Below are 19,019 nucleotides of genomic sequence, written 5' to 3' on the forward strand. Positions count from 1 at the left end.
TTTGTGTGCTTGTTGCAATTCATCAAGAACGCTTCAATCCATCATGTTGCCAACACAATTGTGTCTCTCTACAGAGGTATCCAAAATACTCACAAGTCAAAGAGGTACTTATGAAAAGCAGACTCTAGCAAAAATAGATGTTATGATTCAACTCCTACACTTCAGTAAACGTAAAAAGTAGATTCTGAAATGTACTTGAGTAGAAAAGTAACGAGTACAAAATGAGTTTTTACCAGATGTTTGATATCACTTTTCTTCAAACCGATAAAAGTATGAATATTCACTCTAATCTCTTTACTTGGTCAACCGCCAATCAGATAATTCCGTGTCAGTCCTGTTACCCACATGTGGCTGTTAGCCACAGCCAATACGATCAATTCACCGTCTATTTAAGCCAAACCGAGAAGTGTGTGTTTGTCGGATTATTACCTCGGTTCCTCTGTGCATCTCCACAGCCCAAGAGGGCTCGGCGTCTCGTGATTCTCGATGCATTCTCATTGTTTCTCGTCTAGTCAAGTTTGGTCTACGCCTCTCGATGTTATGTGAATAAATAGTTAAAATTGTATTTGTGTCTGCGTTTTGGGATCCAACCTCAGAACATAACATTGTTGTCAGATTGACTGGTATCATTAGCCTCCACGAGTATCCGATACACACAAATATACAAAGTAAAACACATTTACTGTTTGCTGACTCTGTTAAGTCTCTAAGGCTCCCAATCAATCAATCAATCTCAACTGCACTTGATTTTACTTTTGCTCTTTTTTTGTCTTTTGTTGTGTAATTATCTGCAGAGGTGGAATGCAGTAACCAGCCAAAGTAAAATAAATTATACAAAAAATAGTATAGTATAGATATAAGTATAGATATACCCGGAAAACTGAGCGGCCAAAAATACCATTTTGGTCAAAAGTCGGACCAAGCCACTACTTAGGCCAATTTGACCCAACTTTGGGTTGGTTTGTACAAAAACTGGACTATGTTGTACAAAACAACGGAGAAAGTAGAGGTTTGGTGCAAGTTTTAACCAACATTGATCCAGCAGTTTCAAGAGTGACTGTAAAATCTGAAGTTCCCGTCTTCTCCTCAGAAAATAATATGCTGCATGCATGCTAAGCTAATTGTAGTCATGTGCAACTAACTGATGCTTATACAAATGAATAAATTCAAAGGACTTTTGTTGAGTGCAGTAACAAAGTATTTTGCGCTTCATTTTGTGCCAGCACTGCTCCTCTTCATGTATTCCTCAAGGGTAGTACCGCACACATTTGACATGTGTCCGTATGTGGCTGCAGACTATAATGACCAAGCCGCTGTAATAATAATCACAGATAACAAGATGGAGGCTCACAAAGTAAAGAGCCATCAAACCCGAGTGTGCGAGCGAGCGAGCGTAGCGCCGGCCTCTATCTTTCTTTCGTGACCTTGTCTCTATACCGTGTAGCTGTCGTTGGCTTGACACCAGCGCGCCAGCGCGACAATGCTCTCTTGTGTTCTTCATTTTCCCAGCATCCCTATCAACCCCCCCTAACCCCCTCCCGGTGCCATCTGCTTGGGTTGAAAGGCTTTTAATGTGATCCAATCGCTTCTCTTTGGCTCGTAATGCGGCCGCATTCTGCAGCCATAAAGGGGGGAAGGGGGCGGGCGGGGGGGTCTGGGTGGTGTTAAATGCTACCTGTCCCTCGCTAAGCCAGTAGATAGCCCCTCGCCTCTCGCATGTAAGTCAGCCGTCATCTGCTGTGGCGGCGGAGGCTGATAGCAAGGTGTTGATGGCAGGCATTAGCGATGAGCAGAGCCTTGGGACTCAAGTCACATGACTTGAGTGCAGTCAGACTTTGACTCAAGTATTCATGAGACTAGAGTTGACTTGGACCTGGTGATGGACTTGTTTCATTTTTGCCGCAGAATCTTGGGACTTGATTGAAACCTGAAGGTGAACACTTGAGACTTATTTATGACTTACACCACCTCAAGTGTTTGGCTAGCACTATTATGCCAACACACCGTCGGCAAGGACAGACTCAGAAGGCCGTCAAGTCGCACATCAATCATCCCCCACCCGTGATTGGATTGTGTGAAATTAACATGTTGGGCTGATTTAGCAGGCGCAGCGGTGTCGCACTCCAGTCAACTCAGCTTTGTACGCTGCCATTCAAGATGACATGTGTGCCAAATTCGAATGATTTTTGTTTGCTGGCCACTAGTGAAGGGCAGTGGAGTCGATCTAGTCGGATGACTTCAGAGACAATTAAAACTCATTCACTCGCCGCCATTTTCACATTGCGCAATCCCGTTCGCTCCCGGCTGTTTTACTGGATTTTGACTGATTTTGCAAGGCCCACAGAATATTGTATTCTATTGCTATAAAGGCATGGAACCTATCAAAGATTAAAGATTAAAGTCTCTTCTTTCATCAGGAAAAAAAAGTATGTTTCTATCTGTTTCCGTTTTGCAGCAATTCGCATTAGAAGAGAGCTAAGTTTCATCAGTTTTCACAAATCTATTCAAAATTGTAAGTAATTGAGCTTTTTTTCTACATGGCCCTGGTTGATCTCCTTTGCTCTGCTGCCACCTGCTGGCCGTTTGGGTAATAACTACCATTTCTGCAACCGTTCTTTGCAGTTGAGAGGCTGCACCAAAGCCTTCTGTATGCTCTAGCATAAAAAAAACAACAAAAAAACAAAAAAACACGTATAAATACGTCTTTGGGACACTTAGAACATAAAGAAAAACGTATTTACACGTTATTGGGAGCAAATGAGTTTAGCGATGGACAGGCCACTTCACAAAAATGTTTGATCCCATGCTTCACTTACATTAGAAGGCATAGGCATTAAAAAAAAACATGTTGCATGCTTCTTATTGGTGCTCATGATATTTCTGAGTCAGATCGTGTCCCAGAGGTTGGAGCTGAAATGCAATCGGACCTTTCCACCGGACCAAGGTCCGCTGCAGAGTGACTGACCAGGCCTTTAATCCAACTATCAAGTGGACAGATGGTTTTCTGCTCAACTAATAAAGTACCATTTTTAAAAAAAGTTGGAAGCAATTTGAAGTTGAAGCGTGTCATAAATATATTAAGCCTTTCGCCCTCTCATGAGATCACCGATTCATTGGTAAAAGGCTTTTGCTGCCAGTGGTCATGACTAATGTGTGTCGTCTGCATGACACAATGTTGACATGAAGCTCGTACTGAGGTGTCACAGCGGCCTTAAGAATGGCATCCACTCGGCGATGCGCTGAGATGAGATGAAGCGTCCAAGGCCGTTTGTGCTTTTCAGAGGCTTTGATTTCATACAAATGCTGTTATTGCTCCATCTTTTCATGTAGCTTCAGATTATCCTGTGTTCCAGCTTGGTTACAAATATATTATACAGGTTCCTTTATATGGCCATACGGACATTTCCCCAAATAGTAAGGGTTAGGCCTGTTATACAAATAAGGATTTTTTTCAACCCTTAAAACTTACATCTCTGGCAGACGCCACACATAAAGCTAGAAAATAAGATAATGAAAAAGCTGATAAAAGTAGGACTTCAAAGTATGATTATGTTTTCAAAGCAGAATTTGGAAGGAAGGTTAGAGTTTCAAAGGACGGTCGCAATTGATAATGTTGAGATTAAATATTCAGCCGGGTAGTTACGGGTTTAAAGTAGGTTTTAAAATAGGGTTAAGGTTTCAAAGTAGGGTTTCAGAGCAAGGTAACAATTTATAGTAGCGGCTATAAAATGAAAAAATGAAAAAATAAGGTGTCAAACAGTATGAGAGGGATTCAAACCGGGGTCGCAAGTTATAGTAATGGCTCCAAAATCAAAATTCGTGACCTCAGTTTTCAAAGTACGGTTTCAAATTAGGGTTTCATGCTATGGTTAAGGTTTTAAACTAGGGTTTGGGCATTTCATGCCCGAGTTAAAATTTCAAATTAACATTTGAAGCCAAGGTTAGGGTTTCAAAAATGGGTTTCATGACAGGTTTAGGGATTTGCTATGTTGGAACCCTAACACTGACTTGAAAGTTTTATTTGAAATCTTAATGTTATGTGCTGGAGGTTGGATCCCAAAGCGCAGACACAAATAAGATTTTCACTATTTATTCACATCGAGAGGCATGGACAAGGAATCGAACTGATTGGTTGTGGCTAGACATGTGGGTAACAGAACTGACATGGAATTATCTGATTGGCTGTTGACCAGGTAAAGGGATTAAAGATTCTTGGCATCACATAGCCTAAAACCAGTTGAAACTAGATGCTGGTTACATCAGTGCAAAACAGACACTTGTTACATCAGTACATAACAGACACTTGACCTCACGGTCATTAAACCAAACTTAACCCTGGCGTGACCCACTCTTGAGTCAAGACCCAAACATTACCCCTGCATGACCCTAGTCATGACACCTAATCCTCATTTGAAACCTTGACCCTGTCTTGAAACACTACTTTGAAACACTAGCCTTGACTTCTAACCCTAATTTTAAAAAGGTTGGTTTAACTTTATACAAGATCAGGGTTAGGGTTTCAAAAAAACAGGTATGAAATTAAAGAAGTGCCTCAAGGTAGGGTTAGGGTTTCGAGTCAGGGCTCGGTATATATTTGACTTTACAAGCAGGGTCAAGAATCAAAGAAGTAGTTTAAATTCAGGTGACAAGAAAAGGTCAGAAGATTTTGAAGGGAGGGATTTGAGTCAGAATTCCAATTCAAGGTAGGGTTTCAAGAATTGGGGGTCTTGACTGTTGGTTTGAAGTGTGTCCAGCTCCTCGCTATTGCACTCAGCAGATGGCAGTGTACCGCTTCTCATCTTTCACACGTCTTTGTGTGGCGCCGCAGCCACTTGAACGGGTTGCAAACATATCATCAGTGTAGCGCTTTTGGTCTGCTTTAATTATGTGCCGAGTGATACCATTGTTTGTCTTTCTTGTCTTTTTGTGACGCTCGTTTTGGAGGGGAAACAAAAAACAGGACAAAATACGCCGGAAAGCCCGAGTAAAAAGCTGAGGGGGAGAAAAGATGCCGTATGAAAGGAGGAAAACAAACAATTCCGCAAGAAGGAGGCTAATCCCTCTTAAAGCGTGAATGGAAATTACAAGTCCATTGAGGCTTTTTTTTTTTTTTTTTTTTTTTGCGGCTGGCGGTTAAACGTGACGGGAGGGAAGGCGAGAGGCTCCCGGAAAAAAAGATGGAATAGTGTCGCCGTTTGAATCCCACACGGTGGATTAATGGTCGAAGCGAGACTCTGAATGTCTGTTGCTCATGATGAGGGTTTCAAAGTAGGGTGTCAAGCCAGATTTATCGTTTCAAATAAGGGATAGAGTTTCAAATTGGCATTTTCAGTGTTAGGGTCACAGATGTGGGTTTGCCTACTAGACATGAAACTCTATAGCATTAAGGTTTTAAGGTAGATGTTTTACTGCGTGCATTAAGATGTTTTAAGGTTTTAAAGCAGAGTTTCGAAACAGTGTTTGGGTTCCAAACTTTAAAATTGAAACCGACACGATTTTCAAATTAGGGTGACAAGTCAAGATTATGGCTTCAAAGTAGGGTTTCAAATCAGGATTGGGGTTTTAAGCAATTGTTGAGTTTTTTTTTGTTTTTTTTTTAATTATTATCAACATAATCTCATTGAATATTCATTTATTGTAAGTAATACCATTTTACATAAACTTTAAAGGGATACTTGACCCATTGAACAATTTTCAGCAGTGAAGTTCATATTTTGTCCAGAATGAATTTGATAACTTCATTATTTTTCATGTACAATGAATACCTTTAAAAAGTAATTGTTCTACTTGCTGTCGACTGATGATGACATCACCTGTGCTGAGGAAGTAGGTAACGACCAATCATGGCTCAGTTACTGACCACACCTAGAAAACAGGTGAGCCATGTTGCTGTTACCTACTTCCTCAGCACAGGTGATGTCATCATCTGTCAACAGCAAGTAGAAACATTACTTTTTAAAAGGTATTAATTGTATAATGAAGTTCCCACATTAATTATAGACAAAATATTAACGTTTTACTGCTGAAAATTGCTCAGTAAGTCAAGTATCTCTTTAATGTCAATATTTTTTTTTAAATACATTTGATTGTAAATACTAAAATGAACAATATTTTTTAAATGGGCCATATCATAGAAGAGTTTTTATTGGAGGGCCGTTATGACCATAAACACAAATAAATGTATGACCACCTCATATTAAATTAACACAACAAACTGATGAAAAATCTGTTTTGAAATCAGAGGCCAGTAAAAACTGTTTAGTTACTTTTGCAGTACTTTTAAAAGTTAAAAAAAATAAAAAATAATTAAAAAAAATGCTCGCAATAGACAAAAGACAATTTGGTATTTTTGCATGAAACATGGACACACAATTTGCTTTCACAGGCCACTTAGAATTAACCTTTGGTTTGACACCTGTCATAAAAATAGTTGGTACTAATTACTATTTAAAAACATACATACATACATACATACACACACACACATATATATATACATATATATATATATATATATATATATATATATATATATATAAATAAAGCAGCCAATTAACCATTACTAAAACCAAACATACTTTGATGAATTAATACAAATAGCCAGAAGAATCTTGAAATTTGCCATTTTTAAAGCTAGCCAAGCAAGAGTGTGCTGTGCGAGAGACGAGTGAGATACTGTAGTAGCAGTGAAGCTACTGTCACATGCACACGCACGCACACACCCACACACACAAAAACTCTCCTCTTATCGTAATATGAGCTGATCATGTCATCTTTATGTGCTTTTATTTCCTATGGGTTCGTCCGCCTCTCCTCCACTCGCCTCTTGTCAGTCTCGTCAAACACGAGCGCACACCCCCCCACACACACACAATATGTTCTGCTCATATCTACACACATCCACACACAGTCAGGGGCTCCAAGCTGCATCGATAAACCATTAAAAAAGAAAAGCCGGACCGCCTCGCAGGGTCCCGATGAGTGCAAAAGGCCAGAAAGCACAAAAGAGGCGCATTCACCTTTCGGCCGAGATGTGTTTATTTTTGCTGAGCCTGCGGGGGGCGCCGTCTGCGTTTCCTGAATGTCAATCACACAGGAAGTCACACTGTATCACAGTAAACCCTTACATGCTGTTTCATTTTCCATTCATGCATATCTCGCACCTCCGTCAAAACACCGTCTGACCTCTGTATCATTTCGTTTTTATAAGTATGGTACTGTACATACGTTCGGTCTTAAGGCCTTTTCAGACCGCACTTAGCAACGCGCACCCCACCATCAACAAGCCCGTTCATTGCGTACTGTATGTGCGCCGAGGTCTCGAGGACAGAATGCCGTGTCACGTCATGCTGAATTGAAAAAAAAAAAGATCAATATGACAGCACTGCCGCGCATCAAATACCAGTTGCTAGCAGAGTGACTTCAGGTTACTAATAGCAATCGAGCAGCCAGTGGGCGAAGCCTCCCTGTTACTTCCAGGTAGGCTGCGAGGCAAGCACTTCCAAATATTGGCAAGCTTGGCCCACGGTGGGCGCCAAAATATCTAAGTGCAGTGCGAAAAGTGTGGAATGCCTTTTTACTCTTTTGAGATTCCCAATGATCCCTTCAAAGACCAACAGGTGCTTGTTTCTCCAGGAGCTTGTGCAAAAAGACAGTTCTCAAAATTAAATATACAATTTTTAAGATACCATTTTCCTTAATTAGGACACACTGGTACATTAGAACATAACTGCACCACTAGTTGGCAGACAAATAGTTCTGCTTGTAACTTAATAAGCACAACTTAAATCTATTTCAGTAGACACAAGTCAAGTTTGACCGAGAGCAGCCTCGATGACAAAAGAATGACCTTTAAAAATAAATAAATAAATAAATAAAAAAATTGTGCATATTTTACTTTCAGAAGCAACTTCAGATTTTAGGGTGAATGTGATATTTTTGATAACTTTAATGTTGTCGAATGTAAAATTTATTATTGTCACTCAATTGCTACCAACTCTGCCAAGCAACAAGTTTTAGCAACATGATAATAATTTAATAAAAATAATAATAGATATAATAATAATAATAATAATTATTATAATGAATGTGAAGACTCTGATCACGTTAATGATATTTCAATGAGAAAACATAAATGTCAATATGGAACACTATAATAGTGTTTACATTCACTTCTACAACATTCCAAGAGAGTCACAATGTCCCCTCAGTGGTGAGCTATTTTTAGAACAGGCCGGAGGGTTACTCATGTGGTCCTTGGGGACTGCACCAAAGTGGTGCCCCCCTGAAGTGTCTTTGTTTTTATAATTATTATTATTAATATTCCTAATAATTATTTTTAAAGTGTTTTAAATGCAATTATTATTTTTTCATTTTTTTCAATAATTTCATTTATTAAAGTTATTTGAAATAATAAAAAAGGTTTTGCAGTAAAAAAAAAAAATCGGCTTTATTCTTACATATTAAAAATGAAAATTGTAAAATGCACATATTTTTTGTCATATTTATTTAATGAAGCTAAAGTAAAATACATGACATATTGTATGCATAATATACCAAATCTAATAAAAAAAGAAGACATAATAATGTAGATCGTCATCCCTTACCAAAATGTTTCTGCATCCTTTTTTTTGCCTCTGCAAACACGAGAACGACCCCACAGCAATACAACAGTAGCAAAGTGTTGCCACCACACACATAATTAATGTACGCGCCTTCTTATCATTCTCTCAAGCATGTAAATGCGAAGCCCCCGCCCCCAAGGCCCCCAAGGCCCCCGCTCCAGCCCTTACTCTGGCAAACTGCTGCCAACTGCCTTAATTGAAATATGATGGTATCGACTCTCGGGGGTCAATAGCTGGATTACTGCACCTCATGTAAAACCTGGGCGCCACCAAACGACTTTTCAAAAGCCATAAAGGCACAAAGTCGTTTACGTTTATGCTCGGCCGTACTTTTCCGAGAAAGCTTGCAAAAGCGATAAAGCAAACGGCCGCTTGCTAACTTTACGGCGCCGATATATAATATTAAAAAAAAGAAAGAAAGTGCATTGCTCTTGCCACGTATAGGACGTTACACGCGTGTCGCCGTGTCGTTTTAAGGCGAAACTGATGACATCATAAACAACACCATGGTGGAGCATGGGACCAAGGGAGAAGTCGTTTTAAACCAGATAGGATTTCAAAGTGGGGCATTAAGCTAGTGTCAGGGCTTCAAATTAGGGGTTTCAAACGAGTGTTAGGGTCTCAAATTGGGGTTTCAAACTATTGTTGAGGGTTCAAACTAAGTTCAGAGTTCCAAAGTAGGGTTTTAAACTTGGGTTAGGGTTTCAAAAGTTGCGATGTCATTCACGAAACTTTTCTCACTCTGCTTGTGTGTCTACCTTGGAAACAATGTGAACTCAACAAGGCGCGAGACGTGAGCCAAAAAGCACTCATTTCCTCGCCGCACCTCCAACCAAACGGGAATTACAGACGCCATCGCATCCCATCTTCCCCATTTTACGTCGCTTTTCAGCCGCTCTCCTGCCTGCCACTTGGCAGACATGCAAATGATCCTGTCAGTGTCCCGCGCTTCCCCCCCACTCCTCACCTCGCGGCTCCCGGCCAGCCCCGCAAATAAGTCATAGCCATTCGCCCGGATGGTGGGGTGGGAGGCGGGTTGCGACCCGAGCTGGCTGTCACAGTCCATTTTGCTTCTCCTCAGTCACGCTGGAAAGAGAAGTGAAAGAAAAGAAGGCAGGAGGAATTGCTGTTGGGCCGTGTAAATCCGCCGATAATGACAAGCGCTTTGGCATCGTTTATGCCAAGACATTACTAATGTCACATCCACAGAATATTTACATGTGTTCAGGATGTCTGCAGGAAAATTGTCAGGGTTATCAATATAACAGTCAGTAAACTATAACAACAACAACAATATAGATTAACAATAGTAAGTCATTTAAAATTAAATAAAAACTTTTTTATTAAAAAAAAAAAAAGGACAACTAAAATAAACTCTAAAATTGAATAAATTACCAAAAATAAATAAATAAATAATATGCAAAATATTAATTAAAATCATTTAAACAAAATGAAAAACAAATGGATTTGTTTCAAAATACAAGTAAAACTAAATACAAAAAAAAATGAATAAATTACCAATAAAATTCAAAAGAAAATACAAAATATAAATGAAAATTACTAAAATAGAATAGAATCACTGGGGAAAAAAATTAAGTTAGTAAATAAAACTAAATACCATAAATTCTAATCATTCTAATAAAATACAAGTAAAAAAAAAAGATATAAAATGTGAATTAAAATCACTGTACTAAAATGAAATAATCTAAAAAAAATAAATAACATTTGTAAAATTAAATACAATAAAATACAATTTAATAAAAAAAAAATAGATCAATTAAATCATTAATGTAAAATGGAAAATACAGACAAAATCATTTGACTAACAAATACTTTAAATGGGTAAAGTATATAAAACTACATGGAAATAACTCAAAAACAAAATGATTAGAAATGCAAACATTAAATAAAATGGACACAAATCAATGAACATAAGATTAATAAAAAAATTGAACTTGAAAAGAAGATCATAGATGCCATACAAAACATATGGAAATGTTCTCTTTCACAAAGATATTGTTTTGACTGACCAATGGAAGCTGAGCATATACATTTCTGAAAAAAAAAAAAAATTGTGCTACTGTACCTATTGTTGTGTCCTGTGCACGCTGTTCTTCTTGTATTCAAAATACATTTATTGAGGAATTTTTCCTCAACTTGTGTATTCAATATGAATCTCATCAGCTGCTGTCTTTACTTTTGTCTTTTTGTGATTTTTATTTATTTATTTATCTATCTTTGTCTGTTTAAGGATGCAGAATGCATCCATGCTTGTTGAGCTCAGCGGGCGTGTGTGACGAGCCTCCTTGCTAAATTATTCCTCAGGATTTTTCAAAAGCGATCCGACTCCGCCGGTTGACTTTTTCACATCGCCTTGTCAGACGCGCTTTTGGCTGTCATGCTGGGACGCTCACGCTTTTTAACAAGACGTTTTAACACATTCTTACTCTAGTCAACCCCCACCCCCATTCAGCAATGTTCATCCGATGCTAGGCCTTAGCATGCAAACTTTCCTCTTTGTTGTCTTTTCAAGGGGACGGGTGCGAGGAGGGTTTTGGCGTTGATTTTTCACAAGAAATTATGCAGAAACTTGGAAGAAATTGTTAAAACCTAATGCAAAGTGAGAAGAACTTTCTGAAAAACATGACTACATTATCTGCACTCTGCACGAGGTGTTCAGCAAACAATGAAATCTAAAGACTCTTGGGGCAAAACGTGCTGTCGAGAGCAAGGAGATGAACTGCGGTCTGGACAAGTTGTCATTCAAACTTGTGACAACTGACCCAAAATGCACTGCAGGCCATGATGCTTCTGGCACAGGGTGTCTTTCATTTGTGGAGTGTACAATAAAATCTCAAGACTATCAAGGCAGAGAGAAATGTGGAACCCGGAGTCAGAAATCTTGTTCTCATGTTCTGGTGCAGGATACAGTGAGTCTCAAGACTCCCAAGGCATTCAGGAGTGAAATGTGCTGCCCAATGGGTCATGCTGTAGATATATGACGGTCATGTTGGATTAGGGTGCCCAGATTTTCAAAATTAAAAAGCGGAAAAATATACATATAAAATATACGACCAGAAAAGTGCTTGTTTTGGGTCTGATCAGCCGCCGCAGCATTAGGCTAGTAGGACTACATTTCCCATGATGCTAATGGTGCATTTGAGGATGGTCGGAACTCAGACTTTTCTGAGTTCAAAGCAGGAAGTGTGTACGGGAAATCGAAATTCCACATGCGAAGTTGGAAAAAAAGAAGGACAACCTCGCTATGACAACCGTGTGATCGACATGCACACGGGTCATGGCTCAAACAAATGGCTTGCTGACTGCACTTAAAAAAAATAAAATAAAAAATAAGACACTGGAATGAGACCTGCGTAATAATACGACAAAACAATGCGGCTGGAGAAATTGTCCAGGACTCCGGATACGAGGCTCAAAATATGAGATTGTCCCTTTTTAAACCAAGTGTATCCCAGTTAAACGGCGACATCTTGTCATCTTTGGGTATGATGGCATTGCTAACTTTCAGTCACTAGGCAAATACATGGTCAAATTGTCTTGGTGAACGTAAACTGTCTATCTCCTTTGTAGTAGCAGCGCATTGATATATGTGCTCACATGAGGTAATTTCTCCTCCAGATGGCATCCGAGTAGCTTGAAAAAACAGGAAAGACCGGAAACACGAACCATCCACACCTTTCCACCGGAACTGCTTAATGTGTTGCCGTGGTTTTTGGTCTATTACACAAAACACACAGCGAAATGAAATCGGACTCTCAAGGCAAAATGTGTCTTGCCTTGTGGAAGGAAATGAAATTAAAACATTTGGTCAGTAGCAGGTACAGCTTCAAAGCTGAGACAACAGCTTGTGTGTAGTGGGCCAAAATATGCCGCAGGCCTTGTTGTATCCTGCGGGCGGTGATAGTGTGCATGGTAAAAAAAAATCAAATTTTAACACTATCAAGGCATTCGGGAGCAAAATGTGCTGCTACGTTTCAGAAAACTCAGTCTTGGTCAATAAGTAAAAACAAGCCGGAGTCTGCAGAAGCACACGCTACCTATAAAGCAGACGCGCTCTTCAAAGGCAAACCAGGCAACAGATGATGTTTTTCGCCAGTTTTCACTGGGAAAATAGTCTGTTTCATCATCTCTAAGGCTTGAGGGTAAACCGAGTAAAAACGTGTCACAAATCAAGAGCAGCGCTTTTTCGAGCAATTGGCAGCCAATACACGGGATAACAAGGGAAAGTGCTTTAGAAGAATCTCATCGATTTGCTCTCTCCAGATGAATTGTTTCAATCAAAATGAAATATTAAAGCTCTGTGGAGCATTTAAATAAAATTGAGTTGAGTGTTTTGCCTAAATAGATTTTAAAACGCTGCTACTGGTCTATTAATCAATAGGGATGTAACGATATCCAAACATCATGATACGATATCATGATATGAAGTTCACGATACGATAATTATCATGATATTGTGGGAGTGTTGGCGATATTTAAAAAAGATCACTACATTGTAAAGCAATGTATATAAACCACCTACAATCTCTAATAACAATATTGAGGCACTTACTTGCTAATGCAAGCACACATTGATCGCTTCACAAGCAAATTAGTTTCCCCTTCATCTGACAATTAGCATAATTTTAAATATAGAAGGCCAAAACATCCCTAATAAAAATTAAATTGCACTAATAAACTAAACACTAGAGGGTGCTAGAACTGCACAAATGGAAATCAACCTGACTTTTTTTTAACAGGTGTGTTCCTTTTAAATATTGTGAACATGACGACGATATTGTGGCAGTTTTAATATCAAGATATCACAATATTAATCACAAAATGGTTTGGGTCTTGAATATATTAAAGAAATGCTAATTGAATATAAACTGAGGTCTGCAAGACTCGGGTCAATTAGTGGAACCCAGGTTTCAAAGCAAACACGGTGACACATCTTTTAGCTGTTATGCTGCAGACAAATTGAAATAAGAGTGATGCCAGCGTCAAGTACTAATGTTTTTAAGTCCATTTTAAAAATGTCTTAAAAACGTTTGTTTACAAATGTGTCTAAAAGTTGTTAACGTTCATGAGCTATTTTTTCCCCTCTTTGTTTTATGAATGTCTTCAGTCGTTCTGTTTGGAAATACTTTAAGTTGTTGTGCTTTTGGTTGTGTGAAGCACTGCAAGTTGTCTTGTTTACGATACAAATAAAGCTGAGTTGACTTGCCTAAATGTCTTTTTTCCCCTTCATTTTTTTTTTTTTAACGTCCAGGTTTGAGTTCAACTTGGCCGCTGTACCTAACAGAGGGTGCAAAGCTTGCCAACATATTGAAGTTGGCGTCAGTGTGAGCTAAATAAAACAATGGCCCAGAATGACGCGAGTCGGGAAGGTGAAGCTGGCGCACGCCGAGGTCACGCCGCGGCTGGCCTCCGCGCACAAGGCGGCCGGCCTAATGAAGAGGAGGAACGCTGGCGTGCCGTCCGTTGCCAAGTTGGACGCGCTGAGCTTTGTGGATGCTTTTGTTTGTTGCCAGTTAAACTTGCAAATACGAATGATAAGAACTTGGGACGGGGCAAACATTTGGAAAATTCAACCCTCGAAGCCCATCTAACTTGGCATCATGAAATTTTGTTACCCCGTCAATCACAAGTCCACCCGCAAAAAAAAAAAAAAAAAAAAGTCTCAAGAATCCATGCCAGAAGAGATAGAAAGTCCACCATTTTGGTTTTAATTAAGCAGCCATTTTAGGGTTATTTTGGCCATGTCCAGGTTTCCTTCAAGTACTAAATTGTTGTAGAAGCTAAACAGACTGGAAATGCTCAAATGTGAAAATTGGAGCTCGGACTCGCACCCAAAATCTGCATTCGCTATTCATGTCCATTGAAATGAACGAATATCGAATGAAGTCGAATCGGTTACTTATTGTCCTTTTGCCAAATAATTTTTCATTAGGTCAACAAATTCAAAATCTTTCCGATCTGATCTCAATGGTAAATACAGCATTCAAAGCGATTTACAAAGCCTTGTTCACATTCATTTATTTGAAGATGCATCTCGGTATTGAACCGGAGTGGTTCACCAGGTTAAGCAACGGAAAAGGCTTTCCGTTTTAGTTTAAAATGGCTTACTTCAACTTCAACGATTCTTCGTCGCACCCTGGTCAACGGTAGAAACCAGTGTGATTTTCTTGTTTTGGTCCAGTAAAGCCAGTAATGTTTTTTACTAGCTACGTAGCGCTAAGCTAACTTTTCTTCTCCGGTCTGGCCGGCGTCTAAATGGCCAAACAACAATTCACACATGCCAATCCCATATACGTACGTCACGCAAACTTGAGACATGAGGGACCTCGTTTTGACTTGAATCTTCAAAATTCTGATATGTTTGTTATTAAAGGTGGATTCAATGATGTTCTCAACAAGTGGAAGCCAAACATCTGTTTATCACGTTGAAAAAAACTGCGTATGAGGAAGACCATCCTACCAGCTCTCCTGCTCGTCTTGGGTAGACGACACTCAAATGTCGCTAACGTCCGAGCTCATCTTAATCATCATCATCTTCATCATCTTCATCAGTCTCTGCAGCCGGCCTCGCTTCATCCGGATGTCCTCTTGCGGCTCTCAGCCGTTTTCAAAGTACGCGGTCAGCTCGGTGGAGCGACAACGATGAATGGCCGAATCTGAAGCTCACTATACACAAAGCTAGCTACGTGCTACAAACAACCGAAGTGCGCATGCGCAGCTAGGAACGAGCACGCACGACGTAGTTACGCATATTGATTGACAGGATCGCGAAACATGCTGTAATCGACTTGTTTAACATTTTGTGGTGCTTAATTTGTTTGTATTGTATTTGATGTTAGTTATGTCGAATTAAAAAAAAAAAAAAAAAAAAAAAAGGATCGCAAAACAATCGTTAAGATGATCAACCCGGAAGACGCAGACACAAAAATATCCTTAAACCCACCTTTAATGGCCAATTTGCATCTGTATCAGCGTCAGCACTGATTCGTGCACAACCCTCGTGAAAACGTTTTTGTTTTGTCACGTGGACGACAGCAAAGTTTGACGACTTGCCATAAAACAAAATTCTTCGTATGCCCTGGAAATCTTTCAAAAGCTTGTGAAGGACCCTCATAGCAAGTCAGCCATTTTGGTTTAAAAGGGCAATTTTAGGGTCATTTTTTTTACGCTTAACTTGACCCTAAGATTTTGTTCGATTTGTACCACATATGAAGCAGTTTCCCTAACATGAAATTTAGCAGCCATGTCTATTATGCATGCTGTGTATAGGCATAACCGGGTTTTTTTTTGTTCACCTGTTGCTGTTTGGATGGGGAATTTGCAACTCTAGACTGACGGATAAAGCTATATTTGCAACACATATATCACAATGACCATTATGGTGAAATTTGGTTAGACTCTGCGTTTGTTCAAATGTCCTTTCCCTATTTTGTCGAGACAGCAGACAACACGCACATGGAAGAACACAAACAGTGCGCTAAGAGCATCTCTGAAATGGCGCAGCCTTGCCCTGTGAGTTGCGTTTGTGTGTGGATAATGGATCCATTGAATGCGGAACATGAAGGAGCCCCCGCGCCGTCATTTCGCTGGCCGATAATGCGAGATAATGTGATCACGCCGGGCCGCAAACAAACACAAGATGGCTGCACACCTGACCTCACCCTCTCCGAGTGCAGACAGATAAAAGGATGTTGTTCTCAATGCTATCGCGTCCCCCCGTCGGCATGAATAATGAAGGACGTGCACCTTGTTTATCTTTCAATTCAATATTTACTCCTTGTCAGACGCATTTGGGGGCTTTTCATCAGCGCCGTTTTTTTTTCTACCCTCCACGGCATTTGTCCTCATTGTTAATGTTTGATGAACACCACAATAAAGAGCTACGCTGTCTCTACCTGCGCCCCACTTGTGTTTTTGTTTCTCTCTCTGTGGACCGACGCCGGCATGCCGCTAACCCCCTAGCCAACATCCCGCTTCCTCCCGTGAGACCCCACCCCGCCTTTCCCCTTTATTTCCCATCACTTCCTTTTGTTACCCTCAAGGTAAATTTGGGATGAATTGAATTAGGCAAGGAAAAGTAGGTCATCGCTCCATTGTGTTGTTAGAGTGAAGGTTAAATCTGACGCTGGTGAATTCCCAACAGTCAGGCAGTGTTTTTTCCACAAAAAAACTGGTTTCAAGCAAAGTTTAAGCTTTCAAAGTTGTGTGTCAAGAAAGGGTTGGGCTTTCAAGATGAGGTGATAGTTGTAAAGTCGGGTTTCACGTTCTGTTTTCAAGACAAGAGTTGCAGTTTTGAATTTGGGTTTCAAGTGTGGGTTACTGTGTCAAAGAACGGTTGTGAACAAAGGCTAGAGTTTTAAATTCAGGTCAAGGTTTCGAGGTAGGGTCAAATGAAGGTATCAAAAAGGGGACTAGGGTGTCCAAAATAGGATTAAAGGGATCGTTCTGATTTTTTGACATGAATCTCAATTTCATCCTCACCTCCAGTGTGTGCGATCAGCACTGACTTACCCCTGACAGCGTTCTGTGACACGAGTTCTGGTCCGGTGTCGGACGAGAGGAAAATAGTCCAGCAAGCTGGCTGGGGTCACGGAAATAAAAGCGTTTTTCTTCTAAAAACTATTTGTGTTCAAAAGAGTGATACATTTGCATCACTAAACTTCTTTCTGAAAAAAGTCAGACGCCATTACCGCCAGGCACTACTTTTCTGTCCGTTCGTATCACCGCGCGTCGCCCTGTGGACGGCTAATCGACGCGCTGCAGACAGCTGATCCTTCCGCCTTCGAAAAGACAAACAACTTGTAGGTTAGTGCGCGTCTATCAGCTGCATGCGGGGCGCCGCGCAGTGATACGAACAAACCGAAAAGTAGTGCCGTCGGTAATGGCGTAAAAGAAGTTTAGTGATGCAAATGTATCACTCTTTTAACCATTGCGGAACGCCTAATTTAAAAAACACTGACCATGTCTCAAAAACCTTAACTCAGGCTCTAAACTATACTTTCATACCCAAACCCTGACTTTAAACCGGAACCCGGGTCTGGACATCCTACAGTACTTTGAATTGGAACCCAAAACTAAAACTAAACACGCACGTGACTGACTTTTATTGAGGGAATTCACCAATTTCAGCTTTAACTTTTGTTCAAAAACTTCTTTGGACCATTTTCTTGACAATTTCAAGGGTTGTCCTCTCTCTACTCTTGATTTTTTTTTAAAAAAAAAGAAGAAATAATCTTCCTTCCTTTACATCATTTCTCAAGCATGGTGATCAAAACTGTGTCCTCTCCCTCGACCGTTTATTTGTTGATTTGTTGCTCGCGTGTTGCAACAGCACAAACGCGCATACTAAATAAGTCAACCAATTTTTTTTTTTTTTTTTACCTTGAGGCTGCGCAATGTCCAACGGCCGCCATCTAATTACTGACTTTGATTATTCCCCATTTTGTGTTTTAGCGAGCACCCACCAACAGGCGGCTGCTTGGTGGGGAGGGGGGGGGGGGGGGGCAACGCCATTGATCGCCTCACTTTTCCAGCCTCTAATTGAGCCAAATGGGAATGGCAGTTGCCAGAGTTCACTCTCCTCCAGTGTTTACATGCCCGTCCGCCAGAGACCCATTCAAACCCAACTCCCGCGGACACACGCACACGCATGGGGGTGCGTGTGCGTGTATATACATAGAGTACACGCTCACTTGTGATGAAGGCTGGACGTTGGCGAGCACGTTACAGATGGGCCCGCAGATGCTACAGGGAATGAATGCTGTTGTCTAATGACGCACATCAGAGCTGTTATTTCTTCATAACACAATGTGTGTGTGCGTGGGGGTGTCGGGAGCCGTAATTGCCGGCGTGTGCCGTCGGCGGGCCCCTCGTCATTAAAATTCACACGTGAACTCGCCTGCGCCGGCGTTGATAATTGTGGTCAAGCGGATCTGACGCGAGGCGAAAAAAAGAAGGGGGGGGGGGGGGGGGGGGGCATCCGCGGTCCGGTTGCTTGGTCTTCAAGAGACGAAAGCGCTAACGATGTCGAACCTTTAATTACAGTGAAACACTTTACAGGCTTGAAAAGAAGATGTTTTAAGGCTTGAGGGAAGAGAGAAGAAATCAGTGAAGGAGAAGTCAGGGTTAGGGTTTGATGTTGGGTTTTGAATTCTGGATTAGGGACGCAAACAAGGTTGCGGTTTCAAAAGTAGGGTTTTACAGGGACACGCTAACAGGGACGATAGCGTGTTACGCGCATGACGTCATGCTCAGAGCAAAAGCTAAAGTTTCCGGCTCAAACCCTCCAACATTTTTTCCTTTTACAGAAAAATAGGGGCAACAGTCATTGTGCCACTGTCGTGCCTCCTGTCCATTATACAAATCTTAAAACAT

General features: G+C 40.5%; 1 protein-coding gene across 10 annotated transcripts in view; it reads right to left on the reverse strand.

Annotated features, from left to right (window-relative positions):
• Positions 1 to 19,019, reverse strand: part of LOC144018051 (uncharacterized) — a 267,738-nt gene that overhangs the window by 14,376 nt on the left and 234,343 nt on the right. For 8 of the 10 annotated variants that reach the window (XM_077520152.1, XM_077520147.1, XM_077520146.1 and 5 more), the window contains one exon: positions 9,592 to 9,710. The exons of the other annotated variants lie outside the window; for them this stretch is intronic. The gene's annotated coding sequence lies outside the window, so the exon portion shown is untranslated. The remainder of the gene's footprint in view (positions 1 to 9,591; positions 9,711 to 19,019) is intronic. 10 annotated transcript variants of the gene reach the window in all.

The sequence above is a fragment of the Festucalex cinctus genome, chromosome 4 (genome assembly GCF_051991245.1).
Source record: "Festucalex cinctus isolate MCC-2025b chromosome 4, RoL_Fcin_1.0, whole genome shotgun sequence".
Classification (NCBI taxonomy): Eukaryota; Metazoa; Chordata; class Actinopteri; order Syngnathiformes; family Syngnathidae; genus Festucalex; species Festucalex cinctus.